We start from the raw sequence: 22,147 nt of genomic DNA, 5'->3' as shown, positions 1-22,147 counted from the left end.
AGTGCATTAGAAGTAACTGAGGAATGAAGAAGAAGTCAAACCATATTGGCTTTTCTTTTACATATTGCATGGCAAACTTGGCATTACATACTGTTTCTTACAGTTTTATTATATTCATCAGGGATAACTAGAACTTAGACCTTTACATACTTTAAACCCTTAACTGTTTTTGTCAACATTTATCTAAATGTTCTAAATATCGATTTTATTTAAAAATAAAATAAGATTATCTTTCTACATTATCTAAGCGACTTCAGTTATACAAGAGAAGAAATTCTGGAATATGAACAAACCAGTTTCATATTACATTGAATAGATTAAGTCACTGAAGGTTATTCACACATCAATTTGAATACCAGTTCCCAATAATGACAGCAGCTAATTCAAGGAACAAAAAGAAAAATTCTTAAGAAAAATGAAACTCATAGGCAAGCTTCTTAGAAGTAAAATTAAATATTTACACACATTAGTTTCTTCCACACCAGCTGACACATTGCTAAAATGTGGCACTTCACAAATGCTTGTTGAAAATTTTGCAAATATAAATAACACCACCAATTCATTGCCAATACTGCATTCAGGTCTCCAAAGTCAAAACCTACCAATGGATACTTCTAAAAATTCAAATGTGGATTAATGCCTGCTACTCCCTAACCCTTAAGCAACTGTTCCTCATAACAAATTTAGAAGATAAGGAAGGGAACTGTTTTGCTTAAAAAGAATCAAGAATAGAAAGACTAAGTTAAAGCCCAACAAAATACTCACCAAGAAATGGGTACTTGCAAGGGGTAGGGGTAAGGCCAAGGGAAGGGAAGGGAGGTAGACAATGAAGGGAAGAAAGGGAGGACAATGCAGTCAAGAATTCATTATAACTGGCATGGTGGCTCATACCTGTAATCCTAGCTACTTAGGAAGCTGAGATCTGAGGGTCCAGGTTCAAAGCCAGCCCAGTCAGGAAAGGCCGTGAGATTCTTATCTCCAATACACCACTCAGAAAACCGGAAGTGGTGCTGTGCCTCAAGTGGTAGAATGGTGGAGCTGAAGAATTCAGGGACAGTGTTCAAGGCCCAGGCCCAGAGTTCAAGTCCCACAACCGACCTAAAAAAAAAAAAAGAATTCATTATATATACTACAAAATTAAGAAGTGGAAGGGAAGATGTGGGCCAAAGGGGATGTATTGCTTGGTTAAAAGACACCTCTGTTGTGTGACTACTTAAAGGAAATTTAAAAAATCAAGAAATTGTTAGGTGCCAGTGGCTCATGTCTGTAATTATACCCATATAAGAAGCTCATATCTGAGGACTGCTTGAGCCACAGCACCACTTCCCATTTTATGGTGGTTAATTGGAGATAAGAGTCTCATGGACTTTCCTGCCTGGGTTGGCTTTGAACTATGATCCTCAGATCTCAGCCTCTTGAGTAGCTGGGACCAGGCAGTTAGAAGATTTTGTTGACGTTTGTAGTATTGGGGATTAAACTCTGGGCCTCATGCTTGCAAGACAGGTGCCCTGCCACTGGAGCCACACATCCAGCCAAGGAAAATACTTTATGTAAAGGTCAAAGGAGTAGTAAAGGAAAGATAGCAGAGTATACTTATTAAATGTCAAGCTTTCCTATCATTTAAATGTTTATACAAACAGCTGTTTACCCAAAGATCAAGAATTAGGGACATTGCCAACTAGAATGTGCTAAAAAATGACACTCCAAATTTCATCAGTAACTTGAGATTAGGACATGCATTTCCAACTTTAGGAATATAATTGACAGGCAACAGGCAGGCTTGTTTGTCCTTTAACTAAAAGAAACATGTGTGGTAGAATGATGAGTTAATCTTGTCTTATGAGTAAGATGCAAATTCTACAACTATGCACATTTATGAGACAAAATCTGGAAAGAAGGAAAACCAAGAAGAGACTTTTGGGGTTCAGGAGTGGGTGATAGTATTAAAACATTTTGTGAACTTTAGTATTATAATCATGATGCAAGCTGTGAACTTTCTAAAGAAAAAAATACCATAAAACAAAACAGAATACTTGAGGCAATTAAATTATCCCAAATGAACAGACTGACAGTCATCTTTTCAATGTAAAATTGAACTTCATTCACTTCAGATTACAAAAGTAGAACTACCAATAGAAATACATAGCTTCCATCAAGTAAGATTGGATTTTCCACTGCTTCTTTCCTATTAAAGTTGGAAAGTAGTTTGTGTGTTGATAGTTTTTCTATGCTGCTCTGGGGAAATAAGACAAAGATGTCATTTATCAAACATTCATTTGCTTTTGAGTAACTGAAAAGCATGTGTCAGGAACTTCTCAGAACTGACAGGTTACTCAACAGCCTCTGCCAACAATTGCTATTATTTCATAGCCAGGTAAAATACTGATTACAAAAGCTGTGATACATAAGTAATTTTGTAAAAATAAAGTGGGCTGAGAGTAAAGGAACATAAAAATATACTGGGTCAGCTAAATGACTCATTATTAAACAAACATCTGTTGAGACCCAGCAGTGTGTAATAGATAATGAAAAATAGTTTTGGCTTTTTGTAAAATATTTGTGAGGAGACACACTGATGTATGAAAGTAGCAAGGAAACAAAAAAATGAGAAAAATGATATTTGTGTCTGATGTTAACAATAGGCAGTGGGGATTGAACCCAGGGCCTAACATATGATAGGAAAGCACTCTACCACGAGGGGGTTATACCCTTAGCCCTATCATATTTTGATGTTGAGATAAGGGCTGGTTAACTGTTGTTTAACTCTAGCTAGGCTGGCCTTGGACTCTCTTTTGGCTCCACCTCTCAAGTAGCTGGGTTACTAAAGACATGCACTTCTACCACAGCTTAACCTTTATGACACCTTGCCAAAAAGCTAAATTCCTTTCTCAGCAACATGAAGTTACTGCCTTCTAAAATGTCAATCGAGGTTGTCAGACATAGAGTGAAGTATTTCAAGTCTGGGGAGAACATGTACATACGCCTGTTTTTAAACTGATGGGTAAAAAAGCCACTACAGTAGAGACCTCTGGCACTTTGCTTTATTCTTTGAATTAGGTATTTTTTGTTACACCCCCCCCCCCAATATATAGCAATTACGTTTCTACAATTTTAAAATTCCAAGACAATTTTTCAAATTATAATACAAATAAGTAATAAGATACATAGTACATTATGGAATAGTTGACATTCTTTTTACTTAGCTTTGAAAGATTGATTTCTCAAAAATCCAATGCAAATTTTATGCATGATATAAAACAACACAACATGGAAACTGTTCAGTTGATTAGAAACAAGCAACAACACACTTTTGCATTCAGACCCTAAAACCTTTGTTTTTCTGGAAAATAAGAGCATTTTTCAAATAAGCTTCACTTACAGTTGGCTTCACACTTACCTTCCCTCCAAATCAAATTTCTTGAACAATTTCTTCTTCTAAAGCTTTCTCTAGATCAGTAGAATGCCAAGACAGACATAAAATTAAAGGTACATGAGAGCACTTAAAAATGATTGTAGTAATGACATTTATATTTTCTTTCTTTTTATTCTAGCCAGGAAGCTAGAGTAAAAGGTATTGTTTTGAAATGTCTCATGGGGAACCATTTTCCCAAAGACATCTATCAAATAAACAGCAGATTCTGATGAGCTTTTAAAAATATGACTCCAACCAACTTCAGTAAAAAGGAAAAGGATAGGCTGGAGCAAGTCATTATTAATTGTCTCATTCAAGTAGATGCAGAGTGAAAAAAAATTCCCTGTGCACCCTTGTTTTTATGATTGGGAAAGAAGTGAAGAAAAAATGAAACGAAGAAAGCAAAGCCTTTAGTACCTTGGTAACCAGAGCAGCTGCTCAATCAGCACTCTGCCTACAGCACTAGGCAGATGCTGGTCCCCAAAGGTTCTTTAGTCAGCAATTGCTAGCCAATAAATTACTCTTGAGTGGCAGAGGGTACTACCTGTTCCCTTTCCTCAAGTGATAAGAGGAGTCGCCCTCTAAGAGCCACTGCAAGCATCAGAGATAACCTTTCCAAAGTTATTTCATATCAGTCGTCTACAAATGCTTCTATTAAAAATGCTTAGTTTGTTAAGTGCTTATCATTTTCCTGGTACTAACAAGACACTACTTTACGTACTCCTTCACAATTCTCCATAATATCTTTGTAAAGCCAAGATCATAATAAAAATGAGTTAATTACAATAATAAATAACAGCAATAATTATTTTGTTTGGCAAGTGTCTTAAAAACAATATATTGTCTTGTTTTTGAGCAAAGCTAGTTTGGAACTCAGTGTCTTCCTGTCTGTTCCTCCCAGGTGCTGAGATTGCAGGCATACATCTCCATGCCCTGCTTAGGATTATCAAGCTCACAGTATAGATTTGAAGACTGAGGATCAACAGTTTAACAGTCAACATCAGAGTCAACATATAGTGTAAGCAAATACTCAACCCAGCACGTTTATGCAGTCACTATGCTGCAGTGTCATCTTGGTGAAGGTTCCCAATACAGCCCACCTTCTTTCTGCTCTGCACAGCACTGTCTTTCCACCCCTAAGCCACAGGTAACTGGGCCAGAGACCAATGTCTTTTAAATATTTGAAGTCAGGGCACACTAAGATGTCCTCAATATTCTTCATAATACAGGGCTGAATCAAAGCACTGGTGGTCAGACTGGAGTCACATAGACAAGGAATGAGCTCAACGTGGCAGGTATACCAAGAGGCTAGCAGCAGACTGCCAGAGAAGAGCAGAGGTGACCAAATCTGCTGTCCCAACAGGAAGACATGGAAGGAGAGGCGTAGGCAAGCACTCTACCACGTGAGCCACAGCACCATTTCTAGTTTTCTGGTGGTTAAATGGAGATAAGAGTCTCATGGACTTTCCTGCCCAGGCTGGCTTTAAACCCAGATCCTCAGATCTCAGCCTCCTTAGTAGTTAGAATTACAGGTGTGAGCCACCGGTGCCCCCTTTGATCTTAATGTTTCTGGCTGCCCCTGGCCTGCCCCCATTCCTTCCACTTTTGCTCTGGCTCCCAGATCTTCTGAGCTACTGCAGAGATAGCAAGAAGGTTCTTCCCTATAGAGGCTCCTGAGCCTTTTCTTGTGACCAAGAGGAAAAGCCAGCAACCCAACGAATGAGAACCAACAGGTTATCTACCTGTTAAGAGAGAAGAAATGAGAGAGAAGGGAGGAAAAGAAAATGAGTTTTTGAAAAGGGGAATATAACTCCGATCTCCTGCAAGAGATACAAGTGCAAGTTGAAATTCCTTTTAAAATGCCTGGGGCAGCTAGTCGGTGTTTCTCTGAGAATTGCCTCCTTACCTCACTTGGTGTGATTGGTACTGTGTGTCCTGTCCTGCCTCCCCCATCCCTCAATGAAGCTCACACGTTGCTTTTTGGGTGTAAACAGAATGTGTACATTTACATACTATCTCTTCTAAATAGAATGTGTTTGGTGCAATGTGATGTTAGAAGAGGTTAACCATAGGCAGCTGAGAGAACAAAAAGAAGTGTACCAAAGGTATGAGGTCAAGGGCAATTACAATGACTATAGCAGAAGGCCAGGAAACACAAAAGCAACTGAGTCTGAGTTCCTTATGATTTCATATTATCTTGTACACTCCTTTTTTGCTTTTAGTGACGCGGAATAGAAATGTCTAAATAATTCTGCCAAGATGCTTGCATGAATCCAGCTGTTTCTGCAATCCCTCAGTGACCTTTTAAAGCCATTTATGCTCTTGATGTTATATACAGGGTACATGGAAACATAAATCTTCATGTCACACTTGAATGCTAGGAATCCACAAGTGATGCTTTACTTGGAGGGAACTGTTGCCTACCTCACCTTCACAGCAGGACCCCTTTCATCACAATATATGGCCTTACAGAGCATTCAAAAAGAAAAAGAGGCCCAAATATCAAGGCATCCTGTTCTCTCTCTGTGTAGCTCTCATTGCTACAAGACCTTATTATTCCATGGAAGTCTCTTCTCATAACTTCTACCCATAGATCTAATTCTATTTTAACAAAGAATACAGAAAATACTCCTTGTTCAAATAATCTCAAATGATTAACTCATCTTCCTTCATATTTAGATATTAATTCCAACTGCTAAAAATGGCACTCCCTATAAAACAAAGGGATTCAGATGTGGCCAGATATGTTTGGAGTTGGATGTGGTTATGGTTTCATTCATCTTATATACTTCTATCAAATCTTTTTGCTTTGTTTACTATAACCACCCTAAAGTGCCTCAGCCTATGGCCAGAGCCCTGCTGAATCTGCTGTTTCTATCACCTTAGCCCATCTTTTGCTTCACCTTCCTCTCCAGAGCTACATTGGGTTTCCTCTAGACTTCTTCAGAAAGCAAAGCCTCACTGTGCCTCAGGGCTTTCTTCTTCCTGGAAAGTTAATCTTTTTCCTCTTATGCTGGATAGCTCCCAATAAGTCCTGATACTCCCCACCCCCCAGCTAAATTAGGTCACTGTATTACTTGTTCTTATGCCATTTCTGTGTGTGGTATGTGTGTGTGCGCATGCGCGTGCCTGTGCGCACATGTGATGAGTGCTGTGGAAATCACATGCTCTGCCACTGAGTCTTCAGCCTACTCTACACTTTTATGTCACTTTTACTTTCAAATCATAATTAAACACAACTGCTTGGATGAATTTATGTCTTAATCCTTATGGGTTGAATTGTGTCCCCTGCAAAAGCTATGTTGAATCCTAACCTCTAGTACCTTGCTCCAGAAGGTTAACTGGAAACAGTCTTTGAAGGTGCTATTAAGTAAAGATCATAGGGTAAGCCCTAATCTAGTATGACTGGTGTCCTTATTAGAAGAGGAAATTGCTGTGTGATGCAGGAAGAATGCCATGTGATGACAGAAGCAGAAATTGGAGCGATACAGCTACAAGCCAAGGAGTGCTAAAGATTGGCCACTATCAGAGGCCAGAGAAAGGAAAGAGGGAATCTCTCCTATGAGTTTCAGGAAAGCATAGCCCAACTGTCACCTTGATTTCTAACTGGCAGCTTTCAGAATTGTGGGCCAAAATATTCTTTTAAGTCATATGGCTTGTGGTATATCTTAAGGGTAATCCTATGAATTCAATAGACTCTGTTAGGCTGCAAATTTCTTGAACTTGAGGGTTATGTTGTATTCATCAGTTGTATCCCCACAGTTTTTGAAGATAGTAGTTTTATAGTTCAGAAACATTTGTTCAATCAGTGAGTGAGTGAATAATTTATACTTGTTTTGTAGTCAACTGAAGTATTCGTGTCTATTTTCCTCCTTTAAAGGTAACTACATAGAGTAGGCTCTTTAATTATATTTTCTTGCACTACTTTAAAACCTAAACCCAGCATTAAATTTCAAAGTATTTGGGCACAGGCTGTAATTCCAGTCAATCAACCAAAGTAGTAAGTACTTTACCTATCTCTGTGTCACTGAAAATTTGATAAGCACGGTTTCTGTCTTTCTCAAAGTTAAAAGAAATTAAGCTAGGCCTGGCAGAGCCAAGAACAGAATACCATGGCACCAAGAATGTCCCTCTAAAATGATATTAGCACATTGTTCTATACTGAGGAGATCATGCAACCAACTAGAAATTCAGTTATCTCCAGCTTATTGCAAGGTAATCATAATAAATGGTGTTAGAGGCTTTGCTAAAATACTAACACATTAGGTTTAAACTTACCAAATCCAGTCTAAGAACCAGGAAAAGAGGATTTTGAGTTTGTTAGGCCTTACTCATGATGCTTCTAGGGATCAGTTATTTCTATTCCAAGTACATATTACATTTCTTGGAACTTCACTGATGAATAGTATCTGACTTCCTGCTCTATGGTTTCCAGAATCTACAGTGGTCTCAGTTTGATAAGAAGGGTAAGTGCCTCTCTCCTTTCTTCTTCTCTCTTTTGAACCCCAGGATGCCAAGATGGCACAGACAGTATTCCTTGCAAATATCAGCAAATTACTTTAATTGGCACAAGATATAATCCATCCAGATTTAAAATTATAAACTGGATGAATGCACTTTGGTTCTCTCTTACCAACTTGGACTTCAGGTTCCCTTATGGTCATGTGTTTGTTTTTTAATTCCAGACAACCACTGTTTTCATATAGACAAAATAGGGATTTAGCAGCTCTCCTTTCTTTCAGTCACCTATTACTCCCATAGTAGGTTCTGCCCTTTCTTTGTTCACTTTCATAATGAAGTATTTCACAAAACTTCAACCCAAACATTTCTTGGCTTGCAAGATCCTAATTTTTTTTTATTCTTTTATATTTAAAAATGGAACTTTTCCTTTCCATGGAAGCCACGGTGATTCCTTCTGGTATTTCTCCTCTTAATTCTTCATGCTGAGTATTTGTTACAATATCTTACTACAATCTGGACAGGATTTGTCTTCTTTTCAAGCAATGTTACCTTTTATTGTTAAAAGTTCATAGAGTTGTAGTTGTGTTTCTTCTTTCAGTATTTAGAAATTCTCTTTTTTTTGGGGGGGGGTGAGGGTGCTAGTAATAGGGCTTGAATTCAGGTTCTGGGAGCTGGCCCTAAGCTTTTTTACTCCAGGTTAGTACTCTACCACTTGAGCCACAGCTCCACTTTTCAGTTTTTGTTGGTGAATTGGAGATAAGTCTCAAGGACTTTTCTGCTTGGGATGGCTTTGAACCTAGATTCTCAGGTATGAGCATCCTGAGTAGATAAGGATTACAGGTGTGAGCCACTGGTACTCAACTAGAAGTCTGCTTTTTATTGTAGTTTTTAAACATTGGATATACAGATTGAGTCCACTAGCTTTATCATTAGGGAATGTTCTCAGGTACAAGCAATTTATTTTTCTGTTACCAAAAGACACTTTACAAATAATCACTGAAAATTATTCTGCAAATTTACTGAATCCAAACTCTCACCACTTATCCTCCCTATTACATTTGTCTTATGTCAATAAGGACTGAGTTTGCTTAAGAATATTTCTTAGCCAAGGGTTCAACAAATCCTGCTTGCAGAAATGTCCTTGTTTGCAAGTAGCAAAACAATGTTTCATCATCTAACTCCATCCAGTTGCTTAATGTACCCTGAGTGGGAGCTCAGGCATAGACCACCAACAACCAGGCATGCAAAATTTTACCTGGATAACTTAAAGGTAAATAACTCCTCGTCAAACTGAAACTCTAGCAAACAAATCACTTCAGATCACTGCCTGTTCCGACCTCAGGACTGCCCCTTCTATAGTCCATATGTCCAAACCCACTCCTGTATGGGGAGTCTTTTCCAGGACATCTTTTTGTGAATGCAAAGACAATTTGTTGAAGAAGCAATTACAACAAATAGCAATAATCACCACTGCAATTTCTAGTTATGTTTTTTGTTTCCCCCTCTAGAACTTGATTGTTTTTGTGTTTGTATATGAAGTGTACTTACTTTAATTTACTTATTCCTAATGATTACTATACTCAAGCAAATTAATATATCCATCAAATCATAGTAAACTTTTTAAAGAAAGGTTAAAATATACATTTGTTTTCTTCAAGAAATACCCATGATTGAAAATGTCCAGAATAATGAGGTAGACCAGTTCCAGCCACATCTAAGAAATCCAAAGAATATTATTCATCTTCAAGGTAAACTTCTCTGGTAGGCTGGATGATCATTCTAACTATACTTTAGAGAAAATACAAGTCCTATATGTACAAAATGTTCAAACTTCATTACAACGTAGTAGTTGCGGGGTTAGACTTGCCCAAGTGCATCCTTGACTCTTGCCCCAATCAATAATTTTTGGTCATTTCTTCACTTCCAACAGTTAAAAGTGCTTTCGCAATAAACCATGAGTAAGCACAGGGAAATTAATCACAATGTTAAAAACTTGTTCCTGATTGTATATGGTTTTACTCCTGCTATAAAGAAGCCAGGGAAAAAAAAATCAGAGTTAAATGTGAAAGTTTCAACTACATAGAGAAACACACAAAACATTTCAGCTAATTATTCTGATTCTTTCAAATGAATGTAAAGAAAATAACTGCTTTTGTGTCTTTACAGAGGCAAAAATCACAAATAATATTCTCAATCAAAATCTAAGATTGAATTTATGGAAAAGTAATGACTTAAAATTTCTAATGATGCAGATGTGTTTACTATTATTCACACTTATTTTGTCTTAGGGTAAGTGATGAAAGTGCACTCATAACGGCAACTCAGTGTGGAAACAGCATGGAATGTTAAAGACAGATCAGCACCACTCCTCAGATCCCTTGTATGCTCACTGGTAAAATGAAAAGATCAGTATGATGCTTAAGAGGTTTCCGTGTAGGTCCTAAGGTGCTCATTACAGAGCAAGTAGCAATGGGTGTTATGAATTCACCATTATACATCTAAGATGTGTGTTTGAAAACCTTATTCTGGAATATTGAAAATAATGCACATATAAAATCCACTATTATTTATAAAGAGGGATTTATGATGAAACAAATTGCTGATAATTTTAATGGCAAAAAACTAAGACCCATTGGCTACTACCCTGGGCACAAAGATTGGGGATGGATTGGTACAGAACCTACGTTTTCCTGTCCTCCCCACCCCCATACTCCAGTGTTAGCTGAATTGCTAGCTGAATTATTCTCCAAATCACTTCCATTACTGCAAGGGAAGCTGAGTGAGACCAAAGGGCCAGAATCCCCTCTCCTCCTTCCTCTCATCTAACCTCTTCCTCCTCCCTGATATATTTTATATAAACAATCTTCTCTTTGTATAGAATTCCTGCATGTGCAAACATCAGCATACTAACATCATAATCTATTGTGGTAAATTCAAAATAGTACAGGTTGAATATATCTTATCTGAAATGCTTGAGACTAGAAGTGCTTCAGATTTCAGAGATTTGGAGATTTTACCAACTTTTAGCAGTTGAATATCTTTAATCCAAAAATCTGAAGCTCAAGAATTTGAGTACTACATTGGCATTCATATTTTTGGATTAGAGATGTTCAATCCTGTATTTCAAATGCCAGGAGACTTGAGGAAGCTGAATCTTACCTAAATATGTTGATGTTAAAGTTTGTAGGTATATAAATATCTTCTTCATATCGTAAGTGCTTATTGAAAACTATGAAATATGTCTTAGCAATTATATGAGGATTTCTATTCCAGAAGTATAATGGACTGGATATTCTGAAGAGCTTCCCTAGAAAAACAAAACAACATTCTAGATAAATGAAAATACAATATAGTAGCTCTTGGAGGAAAGTAATATAAATTCTACAAGGCAGAGGTAGAGAAAGGGAGAGGGACAGAAGGAGAGAGAAAAAGAGACAAGAGAAGAAGTGAAAATGAATAGAGAAAGCAGATAAATAGATATGAAGGAGTCAGATACTTAGGTCTTCTTCAAGATGAAGAGTTAAAACTATACTTAGTGCTAGGGCAAAACACAGGTTCTTGACTGGTCCAGGTCAGTAGCACTTTTATGCCCCTAATAAAACATTTGCTAGCATGTTTCATGTTCAAAAGCAAATCTTCTTTGGAGAAAAGCTCAGTAATTTAGGGCTTCAGGATTCCCTTACAATTGGCTTACAATCAAAAGCTTCCAGACACACACAAAAAAAACACCACACAATAAACAGATCAGTATACAAACATCACCCAGTGAAGAGCCCAGTTAACCAGTTGGAATAACTATAAAAAAGATTTATTTTTAAAAAAGATCAAATTGGAAAAATGAGAGCATAAAACTATCAGAATAGCAAGGCATATCATTAAAAGAACAATCTGTCATTCTGTAAGAAAATATAATCATGGGGCTGGGAAGGTGGCTCAGTGGTAGAGCGCTTGCCTTGCATGCCTGAGGCCCTGGGTTTGATTCCTCAGCACCACATAAGCAAAAAGAAAAAAGCTAGAAGTGGTGCTGTGGCTCAAGTGGTAGAGAGCTATCCTTGAGCTGAAGAGCTGAGGGACAGTGCCCAGGCCCAGAGTTCAGGCCCCACGACCAGACCTCCCCTCTCCCCCCAAAAAGAAAATATAATCATATCACCTTTACAATAAATAAAATATTACTAAAAAAGAGAAAAATCTAATCATAGAAATTTAATGAGGCCAGACACCTGTGGCTCATGCCTATAATGCTAGCTACTCAGGAGCCTGAGATAAGAGGATTGAGGTTTGAGGCCCAGGCAGTAAAGTCTGAGATTCTTATCTTCAATTAACCACCCAAAAGCTGGAAGTCAAGCTGTGGCTCAAGTGGTAGAGTGCCAGTCTTGAGTGAAAAAACTGTTATAGCACCCAACTCTCAGTTCAAGCTTCAGTACCCCCCCCCCCCACACACACATACACACACACACACACACACAAACTAAATAAATAAAAATTAGTGAATGACTTGAAGAGTATTACATGCAATTTTCAAAGCAAACTGTTTCATACAAACCTGACTAAAGGGCAGATTAGCAAGATTGCTAGATCAATTGCAAATCCACTTTAAAATTCAAACATTTAGAATGATGGGAATATATTAAAGGAATACCCAATTATAGCTTTAAAAAATAACTATATCTTTTATACGATTTCAGGTTTATAAAAAAACAAAAAAGAAAACCTTCCAAGTTTTCAAATGTGCCACTTTTACGCAATACATCTACCCTAGAATAACTATGCTGAATGTTTTAAACTTACATCCCAGAACTTTTCCTTCTATTCTTTAACATTGTTCATTATGTTAAAACTCTTCTGTATTGAAAACTTAAATCTTGATTGCCTATATTCAGTCCCATCAATGTCTCTGCAGTCTGCAGGATCAAGTTCAACGGTTAATGAAAAAAAGTCACAGGTAAAAGGTCTGAGCAAGAGGCATACTTCTCTGTCAAGTCAGGCAGGTCCAGAGGCCATCTGCCTGTGAACTGCAGATCAGTGACATGAGCTCCTTCCAGCTTGTTCCCTGCTAACACACTATACAACATTAACCTCATAGAGAAGCTCTTTAAATTTCAGCTCAGATGCCTGCATTCCAGGTACTGCTGTAGAAAGGGATGAAGAGAGGAATCTCAGTCCCTTTCAAGAATTCTTCCTAGAACTCACTTCTCCTAACTTGGACAAGAGCTGGAATTAGCCAGGTACTAGTGGCTCACGCCTGTAATCCTAGCTACTCAGGAGTCTGAGATCTGAGGATCACGGTTCAAAGCCAGCCAGGCAGGAAAGACCATGAGACTGTTACTCCAACAAACCACCAGAAAACCGGAAGTAGCACTGTTGCTCAAGTGGTAAGAACATTAGCCTTGAGCTGAAGAGCTAAAGGACAGCACTGAAGCCCAGAGTTCAAGCCCCACGACCAACAAAAAAAAAAAAAAAAAAGAGCTGGAATTATCCCAAAGGCCACAATAAACTTCAAGGGTGACTGAGAACCAGTCTTTGTTTCAGGTGTTCATGAAAACTGCCAGGTAGGAACTGGGAACAGATACAGATGATAAGCAACACTCTATTACACTATCTGAGAAAACATAACATATAGTAAGATTCCTGAAAATCTCTCCTCTCAGCAATTTTCTAGGGAAGTACAAATGCACACATAAAACACAAAAGTCCCAGGACATATGTTCTGTCCTGCTTCTTGTGGCCAGTGAGCTTTTTAGTCTCAGAGGCCCAAAGAATAGCCTGGATCATATTTTCTTCCTGCCAAGAAGGTTGAGTAGGCATAGTCTCACTACATTAAAATATTTCCCAAACACAATTTCCTTATGCAAGGTCACCGGGCCTGGCTTGTGAGAGTAGCTTGACAGCACACTTTAAGTAGGAAAATAAAGCATGAAGAAACTCGCTTCTACATTTGGGATTGATGTCTTCCTTTTATGAGTGGCTATGTGTTAGGAATGCATCGTCCTGAGCAAGGACACAAACACTGAGTTTTCTTCAAGGCTTCCCGTCCTGGGTTTTCTTCCTTAGCCAAACAGCTCCCAGCACCCTAGACTAATGAGAGATTTGCTGCCAGAAGCTGGAAAACAGGACACAACCCAGCTCCATGTCTGTCTTCCTCTGGAAAGAGCCTCCTCTGCCATGGCTGCCTTAACAGTGAGCCTTTGATTCAAGAGGAGAATTCCAGGAATAGAATTCTGGATGGATGGCAGGAATTGATGTGGATGAGACAGCAGCATTCCATCAGTGTAGTTTCTTAACCAAGAGGTTTATGCAAACTAAGAAGACAGAAACTGTGCCTAGAATTAAACATCAAGGAACTATCAGAATTCTGCCAAGTTAATCTTATGCAAATTCTTACAACCTCACACTCTGTTCCCTTGCCATCTATCACAAAGAAAAAAAGTAAGTCATTCACAGGCTTTTCTTTTCTTTTTTGGTATGAGGAAAAAATACAAAGTACTTCAAATGTTGCCTAAGCTCTGCAAGTATTTCTCTCCATTTTTCTCAAATATAAACACTTCTATGACCTCCTTTATTAAAACATAAAATTTTAGCCAGGCACCTATAATCCTAGCTACTTAGGAAGCTGAGATCTGAGGATCAAGGTTTGAAACTAGCCTAGGCAGAAAAAGTCCATTAGACACCTATTTCCACTAAACCACTCAGATAAAGCTGGAAGTGGTGCTATAGTTCAAGTGGTAGAGTTCAAGCTCCAGGACTGCCCCCTCCAAAAAAAAAAAAAATACACACACACACACACACACAATTTCATATTTCTTAGAAAGCAAGTATCTTAAAAAAGATCAAGGACTACAAAAAAGGGTAAGAGAAGAAAGACAGGAAAAACAGTTACTTTGCATATATTAGCTTAATCAGTAATATAAAAAAATCAATGGGAATATCATTACAGTATGGTGTGCTTTCCTTTCAAAACCAAGTTACATTTAAAACATGCTAAGCATGACATAGGTATACAAAAGATCATTTCTGTACTACGAATCTCAGCTTTAGATTAAAATGTCAAATAACTTTAAAGCAGGCAAAGTTGAACTGCCCTTTTAAATACTTTAGGATTTCTGTGCTCACAATTAACAGCAGAGTAAAAAATAAACATGCCATCCAATTTAAAAAATATACCCTTAACCTTGGAAATTTATTATAAGGAAAATACTACTGCTGCACTTGACTTGAGGACTTCTATCCACCCCCATCTTTCTCAGTTCTCAGGAGCTCCAATTATTTCTCACTACATTTAGACACTTCACTGTGAACCAAAATACAAACTTGTCCTAGTATTCCAAGTTTCTTATTCTGTATGTCTAGAGTTATTTCCCTTAAGAATGCACATATTACCTTACTCATATAACTGTAATCCCTCTGTACAGCATCTTAACAATAAAATAAAAATTTTTAAAAAGAATAAATATGTGAAACCAGGTTCTAGTCGCTCATACCTATAATGCTAGATCTCAGGAGGCTGAGATCTGAGGTTCGTGGTTCAAAGCCAGCCCAGGCAGGAAAGTCTGTGAGACTCCTATCTCCAATTAATCACCAGAAAATTGAAAGTGGTGGTGTGGTTCAAGTGTTAGAGTGCTTGCCTTGAGCTAAAGGGCTCAGGAACAGCACCTAGGCCCAGAGTTCAAGCCCCATGACCGATAAAAACAAACAAATAAGTGTCAATACAAGTATTTAAGACAGTGTGAGTACACAGTATACATACAATAAATTCTGACCTATCTTCCTCTTTCTTTCCTCTTTCTTACTCATATGGCCACCTTACTTTGGGCAATGGGAATTGTGTGCCCCAGAATCCTTTGCTCATCTGTTTCCCATCAAGAATATCTTAACTTTATCTCTACTTTCTAACTACCCTTTTACTCCTCTTTCCTGATCTTTCTCAAATCCTACTTTTTCAGATCCTATCTTCTTCTAAAGTTTTTCTTTTCTTTTTTTGGGGGGGAAGGGGGTCCGGTCCTGGGGCCTTAACTCTGGGCCTGGGTGCTGTCCCTCAGCTCTTGAGCTCAAGGCTAGTGCTCTACCACTTGAGCCACAGCGCCACTTCCAGCTTTTTTCTTTTTGCTTATGTGGTGCTGAGGAATCGAACCCAGGGCTTCATGCAAGCAAGGCAAGCGCTTTACCACTGAGCCACCTTCCCAGCCCCACCAAAGTTTTTCTTGGTTCTCTCAAGTGAGAATGATTCCTTGGAGAGCCCGTAATACTCTGTGACACCCCACTCATCAACTGAGCCCTAGACTAAGAGAACTGTATATATCTGTCTTGATCATCCTAATCCTCAACACAGGCTCATTTGATAAAGTTGGAGAGCAGAAACTGGCCTAATTGTCTTCATATAGACCATTCCTTTGAAATTTACCACATACCTTTGAACTAAATATGACATTGCTTATAATTTTTTCAAGTGAGAATAGATTTTGGTGTTGAATAACACTAATAATTTTTAAAAAGCATATAAGCATTTGTGTTTATACACATATACATTCCCACAATCCTTTAAGCTTGACATGACCTCTGCTTTAATGAAATACATGCTATACTAAGTTTCTACCTTGGAAGAGTCTATCCTAAAACATGTTTGCAATTTGTCTCATGTAACCTATATTTTAAAATATAAAATGTTTATTTACTGAAGACTAAAAATACTTTCAAAGTCTAAAGTTAGCACCAAAAACATTCAACAGTAAGAATATATAGTTTTTTAAAATAGAATTTCATTGTTATTAAAGTATTGTAGAGAATTTCATAATTCAGGTAATGCATACATTTCTCTTTTGGACCAGGTTAGCTCTTCCTTTTCTTAAGAATAATATAGTTTTAAAACCCGATTCACTAAAACAATCATGAATTACTTCCTACAGAAAATTCTTTCTTCCTAACTCATTGTTGGGAAATGAAATGTTCAATTGATCAGACTATTCTCCTGATATTCGATGAATCCATTTGAAGAACTGATAGGGTGCTCTTCTTGGATGGGTCTGGGAGTTTTTACAGAGATGAAAATGTGGAGAATAAGCAATCAGAAAAGGCCAGCTTGGTAGAATGAATGTGAATATCTGGCATAGGAACCTATTTGTCCTTATTAAAGATCTTTTTATTCCCCTCAAGTATATTGTGAGATTGAAGTGAATGAGGGAGACAGGAGTAGCAGGGAAAAGTGTGAAGAATTTGAAGCAAAGAGCCATGAGGCCACTGGAAACTAGCACTTATTTATTAGGCAGGGTCAGAGGCAAAACAAGAGCCCGATAATTCGACAGCCTCAGTGAAGGCTACCCTGGAGAGAGTTAGAAGAAAAATGTTTCAAGAAACTGGAAACAGGAATATTAAATAAAGACAGCCTGAGATTGCAAAAGAGAATTCCATTATGATTTTAAAACTTAAAAAGCATTCTGTAAATTCTCGCAATTAGATAAGGTCATAGAACAGACACATATAAACTACTACTGCTATGACATTTACATCTGATACTACTACTGAGAGTCAATTTTTATCAAGGAAATAATAGGTTGTAGGAGCTAGGCTATATGTGCATTGTACATGTCAACATAAGTTATTCAGAAATCTTAGCATACAGGCATGATTATTATCTCTATTTCATAGATCAAAAAAAACAAAATGAAGAAAAATTAAGTACTAGCTAATTATTATATACTGAATGTTTGCATTCTTTCCAAACTGACATGGTGTTTTATCCCTCCATGTGATTATATTTAGAGATGGATATTTTGGGAGGTAAGTAGGGTTATATGTGGTCATGTAGGGGGAAACCCCATAATGGAACTAGCATCTTTAGTGGGGGTGTTTCAAAGACAGAGAAAAGGTGGCTATCTACAAGCCAGGTATAGAAGTCTCACCAGAGTCTGACCATGCAGACACAGAGTTCTAGCTCCAAGACTATGAAATATAAGTGCCTGTTGTTTAAGTCGCTGACATTTTAGAAGCAATGTAATGATGTCTTAAAATCACCCCTTCAATCTCTTCCCCCCAGTTTATTTATTTATTGCTAATGCTCTATTTTATTGTAGCCACTGAAGTTTTAGACTAGTTTGTACCATTTGAAGAGATGAGAATGAAATGTGCGTTTCTTTCAGAGATTACAGTTTCTCATGACAGTCACTAGACTGAGGAAAGAAGAGAGAGCCAGATGACCAAAGGTTTCGTAATCACATTTCAGAAAGTAAAGCACAGGCAGTTCTCCTTGAAGTCCTGTTATGAAGTACATGTTCCTAGATGAACTACTACCCAGAAAGAAATACCACCATGGCTATGAAAAGCCAGTGCTAGCTAAGGATTATATTGTTTAGCTCAGTATAATATATAGCTCAGTGTATGTATTTCTCTGAGGAGAAAATAAGATTTTTTATGGGTGCAGGATACTTTTTGCTTCTCTTTTGGATGTTGGGGAAAGAGAAAAGGAGAAAGGGATCTGAGACTATCAGATGGGGAAAAAAATTCAAATGGGCCTGAATTTTTAAGCAAGGTTGTTGGACACTAGACACTGGGGTATGAAACTGAAAAAGCAATACTGGAGACTCTTCACTGTTCTATTATATGTTAGCCTCCTGGCATGTATTACTTATTTCTCACAACCACCTCAGGAAAATACTACATTTTCAGATGATGAAAATGGGGCTGAAAAACACAGACAGAAATTTAGATTTGGTCCTGAAGGTCTGCAAAATCCAAAGATTGAGCCTTTCTTTGCATTCCGAATAATGTAGAAGAATGAGAGATGTAGAATTCTGCATATTCCCAGATTCTTGGCTTAGTAGAAAATTTAAAGGTTATCATCAAGATGTTACTGAAAATGTATCTGCAGGACTTTGATATTTTACAACTTCATGTCCAACAGATTTGAACCTTTCAAAATAAAAGAAAACAAGAACTACTTCCTGAAGATTAAAGACAGTAAAAAATATATATTTGCAATAATGTACATGGAACAGACAATCAAAATTTAAGGATGAAGAAAAATAACTAGATGCGCTTCATGCCTTATATTTGTATTAAAACTTTTAACACACATGAAAATTATTTTTCTAACTACAACAACCTCTAATGTTTTAATATTTAATGATTTTATTGCAAGGTACATACAATAAAAATCTTCACATTCCTACTGAAACATAAAACATTTTCTAAAATATTGTATATATGTTTATAACTTACTTAGCTTATTCCTAACTTATCTTTTGGCTTCTCAACTATCTAATATCCTCAATTCTTTCCATATCCCTTAATTAAAAGTGAATTTTATAACAAATAAATTCTTTTGGTCCTGCATGTTGCATCTTTTATATTTTCACTGCTCAGATTTTATATCAAATGATTCTGATAAAATTAGGAACCTTTGCTCCTATTGTCAAAAGTCTTTCTGGGGCTGTTGTGCCTAGAAATAAATCAGTTTCACTGAATTAAAGTCCGTGTGTGTGTGTGTGTGTGTGTGTGTGTGTGTGTGTGCGCGCGCGCATGCTTGCAAATGCATACATTGGTACTGGGGCTTTGGCGATGGGCCATAGTTTTTTCACTCAAGTCTGGCACTCTACCACTTGAGTCACAGCTCTATTTCTGGTGTGTGTGGGGGGAGGGGGGGAGGGGTGGATGATCAGAGACAAGAATCTCCTGGATTTTCTTGCCTGGATTGGCTTCAAAACACAATCCTCAGTTGTCAGCTTCCTGAGTAGCTAAGATTACAGGGTAAGGTACTGCTGGGCCAACATTATTTTCCTAATGCACAGAAGGAATGTTTGAAGGGATGAAGAGAAGAGGTATCAAATATTTAATATATCATTTGAAGTTTTTATATATTAATTCCTTAACAGTGGTTGTGGGGACAGAAGCCTAATCTACCATGTAAACTGAGAATGTATGGCTCATGAGGACCAGGTGTACCCCAAATCCCTTCTGAATACTTGGCACAGAGTAAGCACTCAAGTATTTCCTGAATAATCAGGTGTCTGGCTATACCTCTTATCTTCCAAAATGCTGACCAAATGTAAGCATATGGTCCAGTGGAAGGTGATCAAGATGGGATAATGGGTCTAGATCTGGAGACTATGTCATAACCTGAAAAGCAATTCACAAAATGAATGTACTTGAGAATAATAAGCAAGAATATAGTTATGGTTCACAAAGAAACCATGCTCTGAAGGTGCCCAATCAGCTTTGAGTTACCAGCCATGTGTCTTTGGCAAAGTCACTGGAGTCCTAATCTTATCTTTGAAAACAGACCTCACAGAACTCTTGAGGATTAAATGAACAAGGAAAGCATCTAACACAGCAAAGAATTTTAGAAATACGAGTAGGTGATTCAGAAATTTTATGAGAACAGTTTTAATTAGAAGAGTATTAGCTAAGGTATTTATTAATCTGACACAGATTCTGTGATTAATGATGTGATTTCTATCTCATCATTGAAAATGTAAGGCTTAGTTTACAGTTCTCTGTACAAACCAATAGTTAGACTGGAGGTAGGTAGTTTGGACTTTACAAAGTCCATACTGTGTAAACCTCACTTCTCTCAACATTCTCATCCTCCAAAAAAGGGGAAGTCATGGAAGTCTACTAGAAATAGGAAATGAAAACACCCACAAGTTATGTGCTCATTACTGATGACTCTAGAAAAGGGTCAAGGGGCATTACACTATTACACCTCCACTATTTAGATTAAATAAATATTGATTTAGTAAACATTTCTTAAGTTTAAAGGTTCATCTGATGAAATGAACCAATCTATTTAATGTTAACAATTGTGGTTTCTCTTTACCTCCTTTTTTTCTGTATCCCAAGGGCACATTTAATTCAGAAGAGCAGGAGGGGCTGGGAAGGTGGCTCAGTGTTAGAGTGCTTACATTGCATGCATGAGGCCCTGGGTTCAAATCCTCAGCACCACATAAGCAAAAACAAAAAAGCTGGAAGTGGCGCTGTGGCTCAAGTGGTAGAGCACTAGCCTTGAGCTGAAGAGCTGAGGGACAGCGCCCAGGCCCAGAGTTCAGCTCCATGACCAACAAAATAAATAAATAAATAAAGTGGAGGAGAGCAGTATGGACGTTAGGGGGGCTACAAGTTTTTTTAAAAAAAAAGAAGAGCAGGAATTGCCTGTAGTGAGGGTTCTACCAATGTGCCTGGCCCCAGATACATGAAAGTTTTGAGATCAGAAAACAAGTGCTTTTTCATTTACTTTGCCTTCTATACGCAGTATGAGATATCTGAAACACTCTGATCCACATTACCTGGTTTTATCCTTCTCTCGTCAGTAAGTTACCAGTCTCCACTGCCTTTACCTTTATGACTGTTAATGTTTCCAAGACCTAATGAAGATATAATTCACAAACTGGAAAAAGAGTAAACTTGCTTGGAGATGGGACTTTAACTGATGGATCCTCAGAAGACATTTCTGACAACAGGGAAGGATAGTGAAGCTATCTTGAGAAAAAACAATAGAATCTAAACTGAAAAGTACAGCAAAACTAAGTTTTCTTGCTACTCAAACAAGCTTTAAGAAAGAAACTGAAATACTTACTTTAGAATTAGTTTCAAGGATTCAAGTCTCACCAACTTCCTTATATTTCTTCATCTGTTAAGATGGGAAATATATTTAAAATTCTTTATATGTTCTGACATTAAAGAAGGCTAGAATAAAAACACTGGCTTTCTGAGCTGCTATTTCACTCCACACCTACTCTTCCTAGAATGTCAGGGACTTCATCCAGTTTTTACAAAGTGTTTATCAGCTCCAAACGCCCAATGTGTTTGGAGAACTGTGTTAAGAGTACATGAAACATTTTAAGTTGATTTCTTTGTAGTTCCCCACATTCTTCCTATTTCATTCATTTGTGTTACTTGCCCTGACCCAGAGAATGGGGACCAAATCAGTGGGGGACCCTGTGGTGAAGGAGACAGGAACTTCTGTTCCCAAGCAGTCCTATAAGGATTTAACAAGCACTGTGGAAGAAAAAGAAGCACTATTGTTACGGGCTTTAACATTTATATGCTACTCAGGTTCAGGAAAGCCCGGTAGATTTCTCCCCTAAAGTTTTCACTATTACTAATAACAATGAATACAGAAGACAACTTATTCAGAGAATACACAGAAACGTTTTGAATCTTGGAAAAATAAGCAGGCAAGATTTTAATTATTTCTCTGTACAAATATAGGTAAAGAACTCACCTTAAAAAGAAGAAAGTTGGGTACTGATGGCTCACATCTATAGTCCTACTACTCAGGAGGCTGAG

At 37.6% G+C, this 22,147-nt stretch overlaps 1 protein-coding gene across 3 annotated transcripts in view; it reads right to left on the bottom strand.

Moving 5' to 3' along the window:
* The window catches only part of Slc7a2 (solute carrier family 7 member 2), a 60,688-nt gene extending 39,108 nt beyond the window's left edge, over positions 1-21,580 (bottom strand). For all 3 annotated transcript variants that reach the window (XR_006150926.1, XM_042701046.1, XM_042701049.1), the window contains exon 1: positions 21,435-21,580. The gene's annotated coding sequence lies outside the window, so the exon portion shown is untranslated. The remainder of the gene's footprint in view (positions 1-21,434) is intronic.
* Positions 21,581-22,147: the final 567 nt, after the last annotated feature.

Source organism: Dipodomys spectabilis, unplaced genomic scaffold, assembly GCF_019054845.1.
Source record: "Dipodomys spectabilis isolate Male_0828 unplaced genomic scaffold, ASM1905484v1 ptg000009l, whole genome shotgun sequence".
NCBI classification, from domain to species: Eukaryota; Metazoa; Chordata; class Mammalia; order Rodentia; family Heteromyidae; genus Dipodomys; species Dipodomys spectabilis.
Note: the sequence above shows the minus strand (reverse complement) of the source record. Positions and strands in the feature narration are given on the sequence as shown.